This window comes from Adiantum capillus-veneris, chromosome 18 (genome assembly GCF_014529385.1).
Source record: "Adiantum capillus-veneris isolate H3 chromosome 18, ASM1452938v2, whole genome shotgun sequence".
Classification (NCBI taxonomy): Eukaryota; Viridiplantae; Streptophyta; class Polypodiopsida; order Polypodiales; family Pteridaceae; genus Adiantum; species Adiantum capillus-veneris.
Window position 1 is genome coordinate 121,196,194 of NC_140948.1, and position 20,131 is coordinate 121,216,324.

The 20,131-nt window shown below is 37.9% G+C and overlaps 1 pseudogene; it reads right to left on the bottom strand.

Annotated features, from left to right (window-relative positions):
- Positions 1 to 15,235: 15,235 nt before the first annotated feature.
- Positions 15,236 to 19,731, bottom strand: LOC147436315 (uncharacterized; annotated as a pseudogene).
- Positions 19,732 to 20,131: the final 400 nt, after the last annotated feature.

The window sequence follows — 20,131 nt, forward strand, 5'->3', positions numbered from 1 at the left end:
AATTATCTCATCTTGCATGTTATGATATAATGAAAGCTTTCTTATATTCATGGAGATATATGGATGATTTTTTATTTTCTAATAATCCCTTTATTTTGCAATGTTTAAACCACAAAAAACCCTTGTCCCATGAGGACCCCTTTACTATTTACCCTTTAGACATTATTGGGATAAAAGCTACACATAAGGAAAACCAAGCTACATATTTAAATACACATATCCAATTATGTGAACTATTGGAAGGGCAGTATGTTACATACACAACATGGAAAAAAGACAAGTTACCATGTCCCAAAGTATCATTTATACATGCAATCAGTAATAGACCAAAAAGGATGGCATATAATGTATGCATATCACAGGTGCTTCACATACTATACAATGCATCCCAAGAGTCATATGTGGCAACAAACTTAAATAAACTTATTTCGATGTTTGTAGATAATGGTTTCAAAAAGGAGAAGATTTTTACATGTATCACTAACTTCATTGAAGAAAATAAATTTCCTGGCATTAGATTTACGATTAATACCCTAAAACATAGAATTGGTAGAGGATAGCTCCGCTTGGTGTCCTATCCTCCACCAAGTGTACCGCTTCTCAGGGATGGGGGAGGGCCACACACACACACACACTATGGTACTATATGTATTCTGAGTACAATTTATTTCTTTTTGCCCCCCACACACACTCCCCCGCACACCCTCCCCCCCAAATTGATATGATAGGACACTTTTTACTGCTTCATAACATGCCATATAATGGGAACCGGCCCTTGAATAATTAAACGTGTAAGCTTCTTCTGGAGTGTCGAGCGTGAGTAACTCCCTGTTCTCATTACACTGAGAAGGCGGCCTCTTCTTCTCTCTGGCTATGGATCTCCCCTCGCGAGGGTATCTACGTGACGCTTGATGATTTCACACAATGGAGGGCGGCTTGCTCACTCATTACACAATGGAGGGCGGCTTGGCTCACTCATTACTCAAGCTCAGAACACGTGCAATTCAGCCTATTTAAACAAGGTGAGGGCGCACCTTGCCCCTTACTTAGCCTTTTGATTTGTTTTATTGTTTTGAGGTCACCTACAAGATTCCAATGAACTTGAAAGTCTCCTCTCCCATCTACAGCCAATATCTCTCCTCGATTCATTTGCCTATCAATGATATCTGGAATAGGGGTTTGATGGAACACCCAAAATAAAATGTCATGGTCTTCTTTATTTACCTACAAGATCAATCCTTATGAGATACAAAAATTAAATCTAAAATTTAGGTACAATAGAGGGCTTGCTAGAGCTGCAAAATTGGAGATAATTGGATTACCTGAAATACACCAAGCCACCATATGTTTGTTTTTGATTGAACACTGAAGTATGAAGGGTCATCGGTGGGACATTTGGAAAGGACCCTATTCATTGATGTGATTGTAACTCGCTCTAGATTCTTCTCTTTAAGAATCTCACACTCATCTAGCTTCAAAACAAAATGTAGAACGCCACCTGTCTCTTTGAATGTGATATTGTAGAACTCTACCATTCTAGTTTGCAGCAAAGTGAGGTCCATGAAGATATTGTTGTACTCATCATAAGTGACAGTAGTTCCTTGTGAGCTATAAATATCTTGAATATGAAATGGACATCCAATGAAGTCTGTTTGTTCATTATTGAGTTGTAGTTTTTCCTTCCAAACACTTGCAGCTTTTGGTAAAAGCTTAGACTTTATTCCCTTCTTCACAAACATGGAAGAGATAGACTGTTGAATAGTTGAGTAACTTCTTTTACTAACTCCAAGGGAGTCCAATGTACCATGTATATGCTTGGCAGGTACTACATTCTTTGAAATGAATCTGTCAACGACATCTCGTTACAAAACCTTAAACTTTTTGTCATGCATGATATCCTTTGCAAGACCACTAGTTATCAATGGCTTTAAGTGCTTTCCTACATTGGCCTTCGGGTCTATGTTTTCTTTGTCTGGATAGATGGAATCTCTACAAAGAAAGCATAACTAACATAAACAAACACTTAGATTAATTTAAATTAATTAAACAGTTTACAATGTTCACCTCAATGCTTGGATTCTTTTATTAAGGCCGCTAGAGCCTACCTTCAACGTTTCAAGATTCCGTAGTTTCTTCTTCCGCACACGAGTTCCTAACATTGTCTCTTTGTTTTGTAATGACCGTACCTTTGTTCGCAAGACCTTTGATTCTTGTGTGCGCTGCATTACAGTCTTTTGGTCCTCATGATGCAAGTTTTAAAGTCTTTGAATCTCATTTTCTTGGTGCTTCACCATGTCTTTATAAGTTTCTGATTTGTTGTTTAGAGCTTTACAGTAGCCAAGCAATCCATTCTCTCCATTACCTGCAAAGCTCAATAAGTTAGTGGGATTTAAAAATGCTAGGAAAGCATTTGTCATGGGATTCAACGGATAGACTGAGCCTTTTGTCCAAATATCTAAGTGTTTTTCTCCCTCTGCTCTGAGTCTCTCTGTCATGATCAGTGTCTCTTTGATGTTAGTTTTGCCTCGCTTACACAGTGGCGTACATTGGGGATCCAGGTCAATGTGTAGATGATAGAAGGGTCATTTAAGGAGGACATTTTTCAAGGTGGAAGAAGAAGCCATGTGTGCAACGGGACAAGAAAGTGAGGATTTCTTTAAGGTCAGTGCACAAATAGTGAGAAGTAAGGACAGAGCAGGTTTGGAAGGATACGTCCTATTTCCTTTACTCATACATTCCATGTACAAGAAACTCCCTCCAATTCTAGGACGTTCACTAAATGCAACTGAAAACGATTTATTCTTCAATCATCACGGCCATTATGACACTGTGGCAAGAATCTACTTGTAAGTGCACTTTTCGAATGGTTATTCCAACTTTACATTTGCTTTTACCACACCTATTTTCTAGAGAGAGAAATTCAAAATTCTATTTTTCTTAGAAAGCCCTCCAAAATGACCTCCGAAATTTCCTAATGATCACTCTCTTTGACGGGACACAACAAGAACCTTTCAATCCCACAATCAATGCATGTTCCCAAAAGACATTTGCTGCAGTGAAAAGCACTATCAGTTGGCTTTGGACACAATATAGACTCCCATAGTTCTGTCAAGGATGAAAAAGTGGTTTTTGATGCTGTGCATTGTGCTATTCCACCACTCGGACTACACACAAGACACCTGCAAAAGCATGACGTTCCATGTATCCCGTATCTTCCATGATGCATCTAATTTAAGCCTTCCTTCAAGTAAACAAGTTGAACATGGTATTCACAAAACAGCAGATGTTGCGGTCCTTCAACTTGCATACAAGTATGGCTTCATACCCTCAAAGCATCTAAGAGACATCATAATGTTAGGATGAGCCTCCTGGAATCGCATGCACAAATCCCTTTGCCACACAAAAGACATTTAAAAATACTATAGAGTACTGAAATCTAGTTGCAACACTTACATACTGACACCTCAGGGTGTATTTTCACAAAAGTAGGTATGACTTCACCTTTTGTCCACAAAAAAAAGTAGGTATGCATTTTTGCACCTTTTCAACCAAAGTGAGGTGGGGTTGGTTGAGCAATGGGATTTGGTGAAGAGTGGGAGTTGGTGTCCACTAGTGAAGCACTTCAGTGCACTTGGAGAACACTCTGAAGCACTTTTAAGCACTTTGCAGCACTTTAAAGCACTTTGGGACACTTGAAAGTACTGTGAAGCACTTAGTGGCACTTTCAAGAACCACGCGGCACTTTCAAGCAACCTGTCATGCACTTTGGTGCCCATTGAAGCACTCTGCAACACTGTAAAGTACTTTGGGGAACTTGAAAGTACTATGAAGCATTTTATTGCACTTTAAGAGCACTCTGAGGCACTTTGTGACACTCTGAAGCACTTTGGTGCACTTTGGAAGCACTCTAACTACTTGGTGGCACTTTAAAACCACTTTCAAGCACTTTGTGCCACTTCAAAGCACTATGTGGCACTTTCAAGCTCTATGAAGCACTTTATGTCAGTTTCAAGCTCTATGAAGCACTTTTAAAGCACTGTGAAGCACATTGGGGCAGTTTAGTGCACTAAATAGAATTGTGTGGCACTTTGAAGCACACTGAAGCACTGTAAAGCACTTTTTGACTCTTTCAAGCACTCTGAAGCACTCTAAAGTACTTTGAAGCTCTTTGAAACACTTTGAAGCACTCTGCAACACCCTAAAGCACTTTTGGGCACTTGAAAGCACTTTGAAGGGCACTTTAAGGGCTCTTCGAAAGCACTTCAGTGCTATTAAAGAGCATTCTGAGGCACTTTATGGCACTTTGCAGCACTCCAAAGCACTTTAGAGTTTAGAAAGCACTCTGAAGCACTCTAAAGTACTTTGTGGCACTTTCAAGCACCATGAAGCACTTTAGTGCACTTTGGAAGCACTATAAAATACTTTGAAGCACTTTTTGGCCCTTTCATGCACACAAAGATGCACTTTTTTGGCGCTTTCAAGCATTTGCAGGCTCTACGTGAAGCACTTTGAGACACTTATAAAGCATTTCAAAGCTTTTGCAAGCACCCAAAATTACTAAGTAAAGCATTGTGACACACTGTGAAGATGTTCTGGCTGATATACCTGAGGTAAATCGAGGAGATGCATCGGATGCACCACATGTGCCCTCTTGCCGATTCTCTTTCAAACAACATCTTTCTTGTTTGGGGAGATGCGGGTTTCCATTGACCATAATTGAAACACAATTTCTTTGATTGCGATTTGGTCCTATGTTGTTGACGTTGACACATGTCTAAGGGAAGTAACCCCTCCTCCATATCATTTTGTAGCTGGAAACTGGCTCCCGTGACATTTCTTTGATGAAATCCTAATGCCTTCATAACATCATTATTGCTCATTACATTGTCAGCCCCATTGACTCCATTGAGGCATGCCATGACAGTAGCCCATTTCTCATTGTTTGAACGAGGAGTCTTCACTTCAGACAATGTATGACAAATGTTAGAGAAAATCAGCCTCCCAACTGTCTCCGATGTGGGTTGCAACACTGAGAACTTTGGGTGACTAAGAAGTTGCCGTAGAATGCTCAATTGAAGACCCTCGAAAAGCCCGTTTGTTTGATTACGCCAACACTTAGCAACTGCCCTTTTTTTTTTTTTGCCTCCTGCTCATCAATGTCACCATCCTCTTGCGCTCGTGCCATCCTTTTTTGCATGTTTCTGTGTTCCCTCTTCTTTGCAGCCCAGTAGTTTCGTAGACTCGACAGAAGATCCCTTGGGATATGCTATGTAGCAGATAATGGAGGAAGGTAAAGGGGGTTTGTACTCCCATTATGAGTATTATGTGATTCCATGTAGAACTTGCGAGGATGCTATTGACACGACAATGAAGACAGTCAAAACAGTGCCATAGTACTCAGAGAGAGAGAGAGAGAGAGAGAGAGAGAGAGAGAGAGAGGTTTCGTTGAAGCTGAATATGGCTGGCAATGAGGAGCTGGTTCATATGGCTTTGTGATGCGCCCGCAAGCACCTGCAGCGGCTATGGAGGACTGAGAGAGAGACAGAGAGAGAGAGAGAGAGAGAGAGAGTTGAGCCCGCAAGCCTGCGGACACTGCACGAGCCCAACAGGGGAGGCTATGGAGAGAGAGAGAGAGAGAGAGAGAGAGAGAGAGAGAGAGAGAGAGAGAGAGAGAGAGAGAGAGAGAGAGAGAGAGAGAGAGAGAGAGAGAGAGAGAGAGAGAGAGAGAGAGAGAGAGAGAGAGAGAGAGCACTGAGCCCGCAAGCCTGCGGACGTTGCACGAGCCCTACAACGGAGGCTATGGAGAGAGAGAGAGAGAGAGAGAGAGAGAGAGAGAGAGAGAGAGAGAGAGAGAGAGAGAGAGAGAGAGAGAGAGAGAGAGAGAGAGAGAGAGAGAGAGAGAAAGAGAGAGAGAGATGGCACAAGAGGTGGAGGGACCCATTGAGGCAGCGCTGCAAAGAGCCTAGAGGAGTGGCGGCGAAAGGGAATTAAATGTGCAGGCAATTTGCTACTTTAAGCTTTAGTATTAAAGTGAAATGGAATTTCCAATCCGCCTCTCAACCAAAAAGATCTTATCTTTCCTTTATATGAAATGAAAATGAATAACCCATCACCCATTTCATCTCCTCCCAAAGGAGTGTCCAAGACACTCCTTTTTTATACCACCTAAACATGCTATCACCCCCATGTGCCTTTTCTTTTCCAAAGGGGATTTGCAAGTTGGATATTTGCCTTAAATAGGGGTGGACTATTGTGCCCTCTGCTTCCTCTTTTGTGTAAAACAAAGTTGGCCAACCGCTCATCTTGCAAGGAGTTTAGTAGCAGTGCACAAAATGCATCTATCGCAGCACAGCAGGAGTGGTAGAAGCAGCGATGAGGAATGACGTGGCCTTGGGTCTCTCTACGCCCATCCCCACTTCCAAGTGTAGCCTCTACTCATCCTTCTAACCGTCTCTACGACTTTATATTAGATGCCCTTGCCTGGATCCAAGTCTTATGTTACTTGAATGCCCTGGCATCGCCCATCGTCTCACTACCCCTCCACATTTCTGCCTTTGCTGTCGCTCAAACTGCCACGGCCCCAGATGTGCCCATAAGGCGACCCCGAAAAATATACATAGCATTGGGCACGAAGCACACATGTGTGGGATCTCTCTCTCTCTCTCTCTCTCTCTCTCTCTCTCTCTCTCTCTCTCTCTCTCTCTCTCTCTCTCTCTCTCTCTCTCTCTCTCTCTCTCTCTCTCTCTCTCTCTCTCTCTTTGTCTATGTATGTGTGTGTATGTCGCTCAAACTGCCACGGCCCTAGATAAGCCCATAAGGCGACCCTGAAAAATATACATAGCATTGGGCACGAAGCACATATGTGTGGGATCTCTCTCTCTCTCTCTCTCTCTCTCTCTCTCTCTCTCTCTCTCTCTCTCTCTCTCTCTCTCTCTCTCTCTCTCTCTCTCTCTCTCTCTCTCTCTCTCTCTCTCTCTCTCTCTCTCTTTGTCTGTGTATGTGTATGTGTGTGTGTGTGTGTCGTCAGGTTGTAGGAGGGTTCACTCGTCGGAGCAAGGAGATTTGTCCGGTTATCCAAAGCAAGTCAATGAGTACTTAAATAGGCCTGCTATGGCGATGGCATGGAAAATAGCATAAATATGTAAGAAATGTAGCTGATTTTGTAGAATTGTCCTAAGGAACGGAGAGTTGAGCTCTGTGTGTGTGTGTGTGTGTGGGTGTTTGCTTTTGTTGAGCCTTGTTTCTAAGCTCTCCCTCTCAACGCCCAACAATTGATATGCGGTCAATGACAGAGAAGGGGGATTTTAGTTGTGATTGGAGAAACTAGTTCAAGGAATACAACACAGGTTACAAAATATTTAGGAAAGTGGGGTACACAACAAAAGCAAAGATTGGCTATCAAGGTTCCTTTTGTGAAGCAAGTAGTGAATGACTAACTAGTTGTTGCACTTATGACTGCTATGCAAACACATTTAACTAAGCTAGTAATGATATCCTTCTCCTCTTAACAAGAGAAGGGAGATGCAATGGTGCACGTGCATATCTTACATCTTAGAGCCAGGGGAGACACTGAGATTCTGTCGAAGAAAAGAAGAAGAAGAAGATTGTTTTTACGTCGTAGGAAACTATCCCAAGAGACCTTAAAGATCTATCCGACGAGAGAGAGAGAGAGAGAGAGAGAGAGAGAGAGAGAGAGAGAGAGAGAGAGAGAGAGAGATTTTCATTTTTTTTGCCTGGCAATGCTTGTCTCTCTCTATCTCGTTCCTGTGCAAGCTCCGAGCGGGGGACAGGAGGCTTTCCTCAAGCGGTGAGGAGCTTTTCTAGGCCGGGGTGCCTCTGCCTTCATCCCAAAGAGCTTGGAGGGAGCCGAGGGGGTTCGAGAGTGGAAGCGACTAGTAGGTGTGAGCACAGGAACGAGGGAAAAGCGGCAGGCTTTTAACTTTTCTAAAGCTAATGAGACAGAATCTTAATCGCTCTTGAAGATTCGCAGTGAATCTTTAAATCTAAATGCAAAGGAGGCTCCTATAAAATCTCTTCAAGTTCGCAATTGGGGAGATGTCACGTTCAAGACTAGAAGACTGTAATGGGAGGCAAAAAAAGAAACAAGCCGAGAAGTGAAAGCACGCTTAACCGAGGCCTGCCATAAATCAGGTGAAGATAGCAAAAATTCTTTTTATGATAGTGTTGATTCGTTACATAAATTTGAAGTTGTTATGGAGCTTCATCAATTTATCTTTTCAATCTTCTCTTCAAGATAGATATCTGAAATTTCATTTCTTTCATAAGCTCTTTTTTATGGACATGGATTTTCGTCATTTCAGTTTCTTTTTTATGTTTTGGGTAGAGTTATGTAAGTTATGGAACAATAACAATAGTTTGTTCCAGATGTAAATCTTGTAATATTTCTTGTAATCCAAATATGGTCTAATATTGAATGGTGTATCGTTGTTCGTTGTGTGATTATTCGTGTTAAGGTATTAGTATTCATGAAATCGGTGAGATATGCGTAATGAGTATTTTCTAGATTGGCGTTCACGTTGAAGTCTTCTGCAATAAGAGTCGGTATATTTTTTTCAAAGTCATTAAAAATTGTATCCAATTTTTGCTTTAGTGATGATAAGGGCGAGGAAGGATGTCGATATAAAGAAACTATATTCATTGTGTGATGAGGAAAAAGTGTTAAGGTCATTGCAATAAGCTCAATACCGTCTGCCACTATTATTTTTTTATTGTTCAAGTGGTGATTTTTCTTGTACATCATCATGATCCCATAATTACCTTGTGATGAAATACAAAAAAATTCTGGAAGCATGCATGTATTATTTTTGAAATGTGTTTCTTGGATACATAAAATATCTGATGGTATTAAATTTGAATCTTTTTTTATGTTCAAGTAATGTGCATTAAGCGACACTGTGTTAAATGATTGTATAATAATGCTATCATTGTTCAAATCACGTAGGTTGTGGTTTATTGTTATCCACTTTGCTTCTTTTTTAAGGCGTTGGATTTCTGTCAGTACTATCGTATCTGTTTTAATTTGTTCGTGTTTAATATTTTGGAGGAGATATAAATTATTTGGGTTTCTTATTCTTGAAAGTGCAGTGTATATTAATCCATGGCTTCTGATATTTGAGGGATCAAAAGCCAGTGCATGAAGCGTTAATCCTTGTGATCTATGAATTGTACGTGCTGATGCAGGTTGAATAGGAAATTGTGTTCTAGATATCGTATTAAGCACATTTTTACCAACTTGAAACTCTCTTGTAATTTTATGGATGGGTGTCCAATCTTTTGAGATAGAATTTGTAAGTAAATGTTTGTTTTCATATCTTGTACGTTTTCCTATTTCTTTATTGTAAAATTGTATCCAGAGAATGATATCTTCAAAATAATGTGAGAAATATTTATAGATTCCGTCTGCCCCATTGACAAGGCCGTCTATTATGTTCAAATTGCCCGCACAAAGTTCTATGACAAGGTTTGGTTTCAAGCATAAAATATTGTGTAAGCCTCCACATTGTTTTGGGTTTTCAGGAATTCTTACGGTCTTACTACAGTTTCTTGATTTCTTGTCGGTGGCTATAAAAGTTTCTGGTTTGCCGTCCATGGAGTCATATATGTGCTTGTTATATTTATCTTTGGTTTTATTGTCATAAAACAAATAAGAAATTTGCATTTCTTTTGGCACAGAACGACAGTAGTTTTGATTTAAGAAAGCTATATCTTCATCTGTTTGTTTGCTCTCTCGAATTCTGTTTAGAATATCGATATATATTTTGTTATCTTGGTGCATTGCTTGTCGTAATTCATAGCATTTTATACTTGCATGCCAAAACGAAGGATTTATGGTTTCTAATATATTTGTTTTTTTTTTTCCATTTATCTCGAACAGGACTTGCTTGACAGAGATCACCACAAACTATAATGTCTAATCACCAAACGGTTTATCATGTATATGTTTTATGGCACGTAATCTTGCGTCAATTTGTTCAAAAACACTTTGACCGACAAGAGATATTTCGTCAATGACAATCAATTGTAGCTCTCTGTAATGTAATGATAACTCGTCAAGTTTTTCAGCACTCAAAGAAGTCATATTAGTGGAAATTAAAGGAAGATGTAATGCAGAGTGTAAAGTTATTCCACTGATATTAAATGCAGCTTTTCCTGTATATGCCGTCAATAAGATTTTTATGTTTTCAATATTTTCCGGGAATGGGAAGCTGTAAAAGCGCAACAGAGCTTGAACCAACAACATCAATAAAAACGTCTTTCCTGTCCCAGCACCTCCTGTTAAGAACAAGTGCAATGGTTCATGTGGAGAAATACGTTTTCTGAGCATGATGTCATCAAGTAAGCATTTTTGTTCATCGTTAAGCATATGTAATCATTGATAATATTTATTATTTAGAATTGCAATAGTTTGTGTATTAGTTGTAGCTTGTCTGGTGGTTTTTATGAATGAGAGATTAGAGGTTATGTTCTCATGATCGTTTTTTAGTAATGACGATGTAGATCTCGATGTTTCTGTTGACTGTAATTAAATTGTCCGTTTTATCGATAATATTCTTATTGAATTTTTGTTCGTTGTATGTTATCAAGTCTTTAAAATGTGAATGCACATTTTCCCAAGTTTTAAAATTTTGTATATGCTGATTTTCAATATTGCACAATGGCAAAAATAAGAGACATTGTTCACGATAAAAGTTATGAGGATCTTTATGCTTATTATAACGTATGATTCTTGGAGTTGGTACTGTGAAAAATTTCTTTCCACATTGTTTGTAATGAGAAGCAAATTCTGCCAAGCATATATTATAGAATTCGGGAGGTCTTTTTCTGTATTTATCGATAATATTATCAAAAAATATGTCTATGCTATCTGGTTCTAGATGTTCAAGTGTTTCTTTTCTTTTAAGCAGGAGCGCTCGAGTTTCTGGAGGGCTTGTATTGATAAATATAAAATTTCTCGTTGCACTGTGTAATGGTAAAGAGAGCGCGATGTAGACATCTTGTTGAGCACTCAGTTGTTGCATATTTAAAATTGTGTTCCCGATACGTTTCAATCTTTCGACGGTGCTTGCGTTAGTTGCGATGCAGCAATCTATTTCTGCGTTTACTGCTGAGATGAGTGTATTGTCCATTTTTGTTATATACGATGTACAATATGAAGCTGCACCATATGTATTTATTATGTATTGAATATCTGTATTTGCATTCCATAGATTTGTTATATGTGTGTTAAAGTTATTCGTGTAAATATCACATGGTTTTCTTTGAATCATCACTGTTGGCGATGTAATTTTTAATCTGATAGCATCGATATATTGTGTAAGCGAAATATCAAGAGTCATTAACCATTCAGTAAATTTTTTGGATAAGTCAGCTACGTCTGTTGATTCGAGCGAAAGTTTGTTTTTTTTAAGATTTCTTTTTTTTTCTTCGGAACGACGCTCATTATCATGAATTGGTTGGAGTATCAAAGTATGTGGCATTGGATATCGAGGGAAACCAAAGCGACATTCTTTATTTTTCTTGAAACAAGTTTTTCGGTGCGCGTGTCGTTGGAGTTCTTGTAAGCTTTCATTCAACAAAGCGCTATTTGTAGTGATGCATTTATCGATAAAATTTATCTTTTCATTATTTGTATCGCTTGTTTGTAAAGAGTTTTCAATCCACATAAGACCATGATCATGTTGACTACCACGGCTTTGAAATTCCATGACAAAAAAATAGTCTATTACTCTACCTCCCAAGATATCATGGTCTTTACGCAATAATTTTTTAAGAGCTTGAAATCGATGAAGATAATACCTAGAACATGTAACTGGATCAGAACGAATAAGTCGTCGAAGGTAAGCACTCTCTGTTTCATTATATTCTCTTTGTATGTTGGAAAGTTGGATCAGACTTTCGATTAATTCCTTCCATCGCTTTTCGGCTGCAGAGAGCGTGATAAAAAAAGTAGGAGGGCCTAGTTGTCTGATCATAGAAAATACATTTTTTAAAATTTTTCTTTGTAATCTGGAGATGTACGCAAAGATTCATAATCTCTATAACCTATTCTCGAGTTAAGTATTTTCTCGATATTGGTATCTTTGATTATATCTCTAGCATAAAGTGAGCGATTCTCTAATTTTCCTTTTCTCAAACGAACCCAAATGGAGGAAACAATCTTTTGTGTCATTATTTTGACAGCTTTGAAAAATAAGTTCTCTATATTAAGAGAAAAACGTCTATCATTATGTAGCAACTCCCATTTTGTAATTTTTTGATAATTTTTTAATGCTAAATTATGATATTTGCGTAGTTCTCCGTAGAAAAGAGTAGGAAAACTTAGCTCTTCACAATGTTCATCTTTTAATAATCCTAAGGGATGATTTCCTTCACACGGTGCAATATAAGTAATTATGTCGTTGTAATCAATAACTTGTTCTACAATCGTGAACTGATGTAACAAGATATCGGTATATATTTCTTCGTCATCATTTTCTTCTATACAATATTGTATTTCTTGAGAATGATGTTTTTGATTGAGCAGTCTTATATGGGTTAACCAATCAGCGTTTTACTGAAATATTTTCTTTTTTGTACAGAGAAGTTTTCAGTAATTCAATTGTTGCTCTCATCGTTAAAAGTGGACGGACAAGTCTACTCAGGTAATTGTGATCGTATTGCAGTTTTCGTTTCAATCCTATCATTATAGAGTTTTCTTCATGGATGAAATGAGGTAACCTATTTTGAGTCTTTCCAAGATCTGCCAATACGTTGATAATGCTTCCACGTAGTCCATATTGACCATCATATGTTAATTCACGTATTTTTGTAAATGGTATACGTGGAGATATTAGTCTTTCTTCTATTTTGTTCAACGTTTTGATAAGTTCAATTTCACTGTTAAGACCTATTTCTTTCAGTGATCTATATGAAATCTTTTGTTTTCTCTTTGTTCGTTTGCATGCACTACAAGTTGGTATCATATTGTCGCTAGCTTTTTTCTTCTTTGAGAAAGAGAGTTAATATTTAAAAAGAAGTCTTTCACAAACTGCACATATATTTGTACACGTGTCTTTGATTTCTTCCAAGTATGTTTGAGTAGAAGACGTTGATAGCTTATGATTTTGTAATTGTTGATCAATTTCACATATATTTTGTGTTTTTTTCAAGCGCTTGATCTTTCTTACGACAGCAATTTTATTACGAGAAATATCATTTCTTATGTGCAAAAATTCTTCCGCTATGCAACTGTAGCTTTCATCAGCGTAGGTCTTTATTAAGCTCTCCAGTATGTTCGTTTCTTCAGGAGTCCATGTTTTGTATGTTTTTCGAAGTACATAAGAGTTTACTCCAAGATATATAAATAAACATCCTTGTGTCTCAAAAAGTAATATTTCTTTCATGGGTGTCTTTTGACAAGAATTTCCAATTATCAAAGTTTTTTTCCTTTCACCATTTCGAGTATATATAATTACTTTAAGAGATTGATTTATCATTACATAAAAGCATTCCAGAACTTGTATATTCAAGAGAAGCGAGTTATGAGTTGTATGTAACAGTGCTATTATTTTTTCTAGATTTTGAGAGTCATTCTGTTTTATGTCTACAAGAAATGATTTTATGATCTTTACTGATATGTTATCTGTGTTTAATTGTGACAAGATATGTAGACTTATATTATTGAGAAGTTCTATCAAAGAGTGCGAGGAATCCAGTAAGAATTGTAAAGCGATGAAAATATTGTCATTTGTTGGATATATTTCAAGAAATTTCTCGTCGATGTTATGTTTATGTTCTATGAATGCCATATATTTGAAGCAATAGATTTCAAACAGCTTTATCTTAGTAGATTCAATGAATTTTTGTGACCAGTTTGTGAATAGTGCAATTCATGATGTCAGAAAACCACCGCAGTAGTGAGAAACAACCAAGTTTATGTTATCTGCAGATGAAGGAAAGGAAGGTTAGCGATATCATTTGGAAACTAAAAGGTAAGAGTTTGACACAAGGATAGAAAGAAAAATGTATAAAAAGAAGGGGAGAGAGACAGGGAGGGAGAGAGTGGTCGCATGTAGTTGTCAGAATGTAGATTTTGCTTTAAAGAACATGGAAGACACGTCATTGTTTATAACGTCAAAGATTCAAGTGTTACCTACATGGTCGGGTATAATATAGAGATTATTTAAAATATCATACAATTCACAAAATCTAAAAAACACACATAACGATGACCATGTTAACTACTTTTTTAGTTAGCATTGTCGTCTTCGGCGTCATTCTCATATGGATCCTCATCCCAACTTTCAAAAAGTTGCATATAGATATATGCAAGCTCATCTGCAATGACTGTTGCTTTTGGTTCTCCAATCTAGTTCATAAGATAACAGTAAGTCAAGGTCCATTTCATAATCCATTCTATTTTATATTACATAATTCTTGAAATCCAAAAGATATTTTATATCTTCTGGGAGTCTATCTATGTAGTATTCAACGTTGAAATGCGGCTTGTATTCACTTTCAGCTTCTTCTGGCACGTTGTCTTTGTTGCTGTTTTCTGCTTGGGTTTTTTGCCTCTGTATCTCTGTCTTTGCTTTTACTGTTTTGACAGTATTCTCTGAAGAGTCTTCTTTCATGTTGTTGTTTATCTTGTTCTTGGCCATTCTCGGTTTTCTGTTTCAAATCTCTCTCTCTCTCTCTCTCTCTCTCTCTCTCTCTCTCTCAAAGTTAGAACAGACCGAGGAAATAACATTCGAAAATAAATGGTGAACTCAATAGTAATGATCATGTATGTTGTCTTTTTTTGCTTGTGTATCTTAATGACAAGAATTTTCTTTCATGTTGTTGTTTGTCTTGTCTTTGTTTATTCTCTCTCTCTCTCTCTCTCTCTCTCTCTCTCTCTCTCTCTCATGAGCAATCAGAACGTGTTAAAGAAATAGCAACTGAAAATATATCGTAAACTCGACAATATCGAACACATATTTTTTTTTAAAAGACTAACTTTTCTACGAAACAACAAAGTGATCAGAGAAAAGCAGTAACATCGTAGCATGTGGTGTTCTGAGCGTTCTATGTACACACATAGTTGTTTGAGTGTTCTATGTACATTCTTTTATTATAGAAGACAGTCTTTGTCATCTTTATTTATTTACAATGTATATCTTTTTCTTGTCATAAACATTCTGTCCGCTTTTATCGATGTGTCAAGTGAAGGCACTCTGTCTCTCTCTCCCTTCTTCTAGTTCTTCAACTGTTCAGTGAAAGCCACTATCACGCCTGCAAGGTTGACCTTAAATTTTCCAGTTCGAGAGGCTGAAGCAAGTATCTCTCTCGCAGTGATGACACTTTTAGAGTAGACACTGCAAAAAGACTTTCCTAAGTGCAGTACATCATCAACTAAAACTGCCGGTAAGCTGCGCATGCACAGTTTTCTTTTCTTACATTTTGATCTTCACCTGGAGCTTTGGAATTTGATCTATTTCTGTAAAGCTTTCGCATGTGACGCAGTATAAATTTTCTACAGTCTTTCGTATTTTATTGGACTGGCAATTTTTACAAGCAGGCTCGACGAGAACACTGTTTATGTTCGTAAATTGCAAGACGCCAAAAATCTGCAAAGCAGTGCGTCATGTTAAAGCAATTGTATTATTTTTCTTATATATATTGTAAGCTTGCGCTCACCTCTTGATCGTATCCAAGGTCTTCTGTTTGCTTATTGTAAGTCTGAAGCAATTCACGACGAAGCCGGTTGCTCTGAACTGGCAGTAAGATAGTCAGATCTAGAATAGATAGAGCATCTCCTTTTCCATACAAAATTCCAATATTTCTTGCGACACGCATAACTGTTGTTCCATTCTCGATCTCTCTCACAATGTTTCTGCAGTCTTCTTTTCGGTCATTTACAAAACACAACTGCAACAATCAGAGTCTATGAGTTACAATATAGAAGATTGATTTCAATTTAACGTTTCAATGAGGCTTACATTCGCACGATCATTGTCATCGGGTCCATCTGCAACTAAAAGCTCTCCACGAATGGAGGAAGTTCCAACTTCAATGTTGTCACACTTGATGACGACAAATGCGATAGTTCCCAGATAGTTCTTTAGGCCAGAACTTGTTGCTTCATTCAGAAAAGCTCTGATTTTAATCTCAGGGTAGAAGCTCAAGTTGACGGAAAAAGGTGTACCATTAGTAATAACTGATGAGCCATCTAAATACAAAGAAAGTGATGAGCTACCTCCATCCTTACTATTCTTTTGTCTCACAGAAGCACCCTCTATGCGTACAAATTTACCAACTTTCAGCTTGTTGAGGAAAAGATTTATGAGCAAAGCTCCTATAACAACTGTGATGGTGTTTGAGTTGTGTGAATCTACAATGTCCACTTTGAAATGTTTATTGTTGAATGCTTCATTGATCTTGTGTGTACCATAGTTATTTAACACATATCCTTCTATAGCAAATTGAGATGTCACGTCACAAAGATCGACAATGTGAAGCAACGGAAGTGAGGTTCCTGCTTGCGGGCCTGCTTGATACGTGATCACTTCATCATCATCATTGTCATTATCTTCAAGGTTGATCACATCAATGTTTTGAGGCATGCAGATCAAATTTTCAGGTAGATATTGTGCGTCGTGTGCATGCTTGACATCTTGATTTGTTGCATTGTTATACGGGGCTTTTGAACCACTAGATCGATGAACGCTTCGTGCACCTGTTAAGAAGTATGTATTTTATGTTGCATTTCAATAAAGTTTAATTGGGCAAATGGAATGCACAAAAAATGATGCTCACTGTGAGACTGTTCTTTCTTCTCTGGAAAGCATGATTAAACAATGAACGCACGTTCATTTTCAACAGCTCTTTTTCGACCCTTAGCAGGGGAGCTCACAGATGTTTCGCTAAGCTCGATTGGAGCACTGCTTCGCTTTGAATATGGGCTTTTTCCTTTGATTGGAACATCACTACATTGTGCTTGATTTTTTTTGCTTGGTTCTACGAAATAATCAAGGACTCAAATCTCACCACATATAGTATTATAACAGTAAGAATTTATTTGCTGTCAAGATACCATCAATGTCCATTTTTTCTGCGTTGTAAGAACGAAAAGCCATACTGAAAGTTATATGTTGTTGCTCTGTAATATAATCATTAAAGTGAGATGGTTAAAAGAGAACATGGCAAAAAAGGTATGATTCTGAGCGTCTTATAAAATAGGAGTAGTAAATTGTGTCAATTACAAGCAGAGTTTATTTTAAGCCTATTGAAATATTTTCAAGATACAAGACATTGAGGGGGGGGGGGGGGGGGGGGGGGGGAGAGAGAGAGAGAGAGAGAGAGGGAAGGGGGGGAGAAAGATTTTTTTTTTTGTGGCTCGCAAGAACCATTTTTTTCTTTCAAGGTGTGCCGAATCGCAACAATTGCTTCAAGTTGCTTTGAAGGTGCATTGAAATAAGTCTTTGATGTTGTGCTCTCTTCCTAATTACTTTTCACAAGCTTCAATGGAATCTAGAATCTGTAAAGATTGTTTAAAGGTCACAGTGTTCTTCTATTGAGCATATTCTTAGATATATTAAGCTTTGTATTCCACAAATGTAAATATATTGCTCTCAACAAGCTATTAGATATATATAGAGAAGGTCTCTGCTTGTTTTTGATGAATGAAGATGATAAAATTACATCTCTAAGCAATGATGTCGTCTTGTGAATCTTATTTCCAGACATAAGAAAGCCCTAAGTGTGAGACTAACAGTCTTTTTTATAATATATCGAATTTTTAAAAAACACATCTTACTTATCAAGTAGAGCAAACTGTGTAAATCTCAAATGATTGATACTAAATAAAATACTTCTTGAATCCTATTAAAATGTGTCAAACGAGCTTTTGTTCCCTGTGTATAAAAAGAGCAAGACATAGTTATGTTGTTTCTACATTAATGTCATGACACACTTAATATCAAAGAAGAAAGAAGCTAAGTGATTTAGGAATCCAGAAAGCAAAAAAAGAGGAGAAAACAATATCATTGAAAACTTTTTAAACAACGAGGAAACCATGTATATATATATATACAAAAGGTTATCTAATGCTTGAGAAGATATTGGCTAAACGAGATGTGGTGACATCTCGTATAGATAGGTCGTAAGCACTTCTCATATTTGAAATCAAGCTTTTGTAATCTCTCTAAAAGATCCACTGCTGTTTTTCTATCTTCTGGCATAATACACTTATATTCTGTCATCCACTCTTTAATGAAAGCAGTGTCGATTTCTGAACGTCCATTCCATTTCATTTTGTAGAAGTGTCTAAACTCATCGCAGAAGATTGTGAACATTTCTATCAACCAAGCCAAAGCGTACATATCAGTTGCTTTAGTCCAAGGACAGGGAGAAGCAATATTCAGTAGCTCTGGAGCTCTCCATGGTCTCGCATCGTGCTCTTCTTTTATTGCGATATTTGTAGGCCTCTGTTCGATCCCATCTCTCAAAGCTAAACCCCAATCAATCAATCCTATTCGAGGCATTCCCTCCTTGGTGAAATCAAACATAACATTCCATGGATGAAGGTCATTATGAATAACTCCTTCATTGTGTGCTGCACATACTGTAGCTACCAATGTCATGATTATAGATGGTGCATTGTTAATCAGGCTAGCGATTCTTGCAATTTTTTCGTCTTGTGGTAGTTGCTTTGGTTTCTTTTTCTTTCCTTTTTTCTTGTCCTCTCTCTCATCCGACGAATCAGGTTTCAGCATGCCTGCAAAAGTTTCATAAGAGCTTGGCAGACTTTGTATGATGGTCCCAAGATTTCCTCCATTAAAGAAGGGGAATAGCAACCACCATGGCTCTTTGCGAGTATGACCAAGAGCTCGAACTATTCCTGGATGCGCCAAATCGATCGCTGCTTCATGCGCAAAAGATCTATGTATTCTTGCACGACTTCCAGTAAATTGTTTAGCACAGTATGTGATGGACATTGGAAAGTACGAGACACCTTGAACATTACATTCAAAAACCTCACCGTACGATCCCTTTTCAAGCCTCTTGCCTAGCACCAAAGCCTCAACAGGCACTCCAATCGTCACGCGACATGATGTATTATACATAGTACGCAATAAATGAATACCCTTGGCAGCTTCTCCAGTAGCAACGTCTTCTAATCTGTGTACATTTGTAGATGTTCCTTCACCGCTTTTTTCTGTTGCAGTGAGCATCGTCTTCCGCATTCTCTTGCTCAAGTAGAATTGGCTATCTATTGCTTTTGCTCGCTTGGACTTTTCTTTCTCTACTCTCCATCTGTCGTAGAAGTGATTAATTTCATTGTATCCACTTTTGTCGGAAGTTCTTTGCCGAGGTCACGAGCACACTTGGGTAGATTGCCAATTATACTAAGCAAAAAATGCTTTATGCTTTCTTCGTCAATGCCCGTGAATTTTTTTTCTGTTGATCTGACAATCTCTTGCACAAGGTTGTGAAGCTTTACTTCACTCGCAACAATGGCATCTATATGTCCTGTAGACAGTGACGATATCACCATCAGAATTTGACATCGAACTCTTTTCTTTACATCTGAATCGAGAATCTTGGTTGACATCTTTTGTCGCAAAATTATATGACAATGCGCACGTAAGTTTATATCTGTGTTTTTTTAAAATACGTTCGTTACAACAAATCAGATCCTCACGCCAACCAGTAATCGTGAAACATACAAATAACAGCGCATGTAATCATGACTTAGTGTGAGTCTATATTTTGTGAGCTCGATGGTGACGAACACAAGCTAGAGGAACGATCTTCCATCGGAATCTTGTTTATTTATAAAAGCACAAATTCAACGATGGTAGATGTTATCTAAGTGTCGTCTGTTCATCAAAGTTTCCTCAGAAGATACTTAGCATCGGAAGATGGTCAATGTAGTAAAGTAAACTCGCTGTACAAATTTAGTGATGACAAATAGAGCAAAAATGATGTCAAACCAACGAAGTTTCTTCAAGCAGTGGTCAATACAAAAAAAGTAGTGTCTTATGTGGATGAAGTTACTGTGGTTCTAACTGAAGCAAACACCTTTATTCTTGGATTTGAAAAAAGGCAGATAAAACCGAGACAGCGATCATCTATCGAAGTCTTTCCA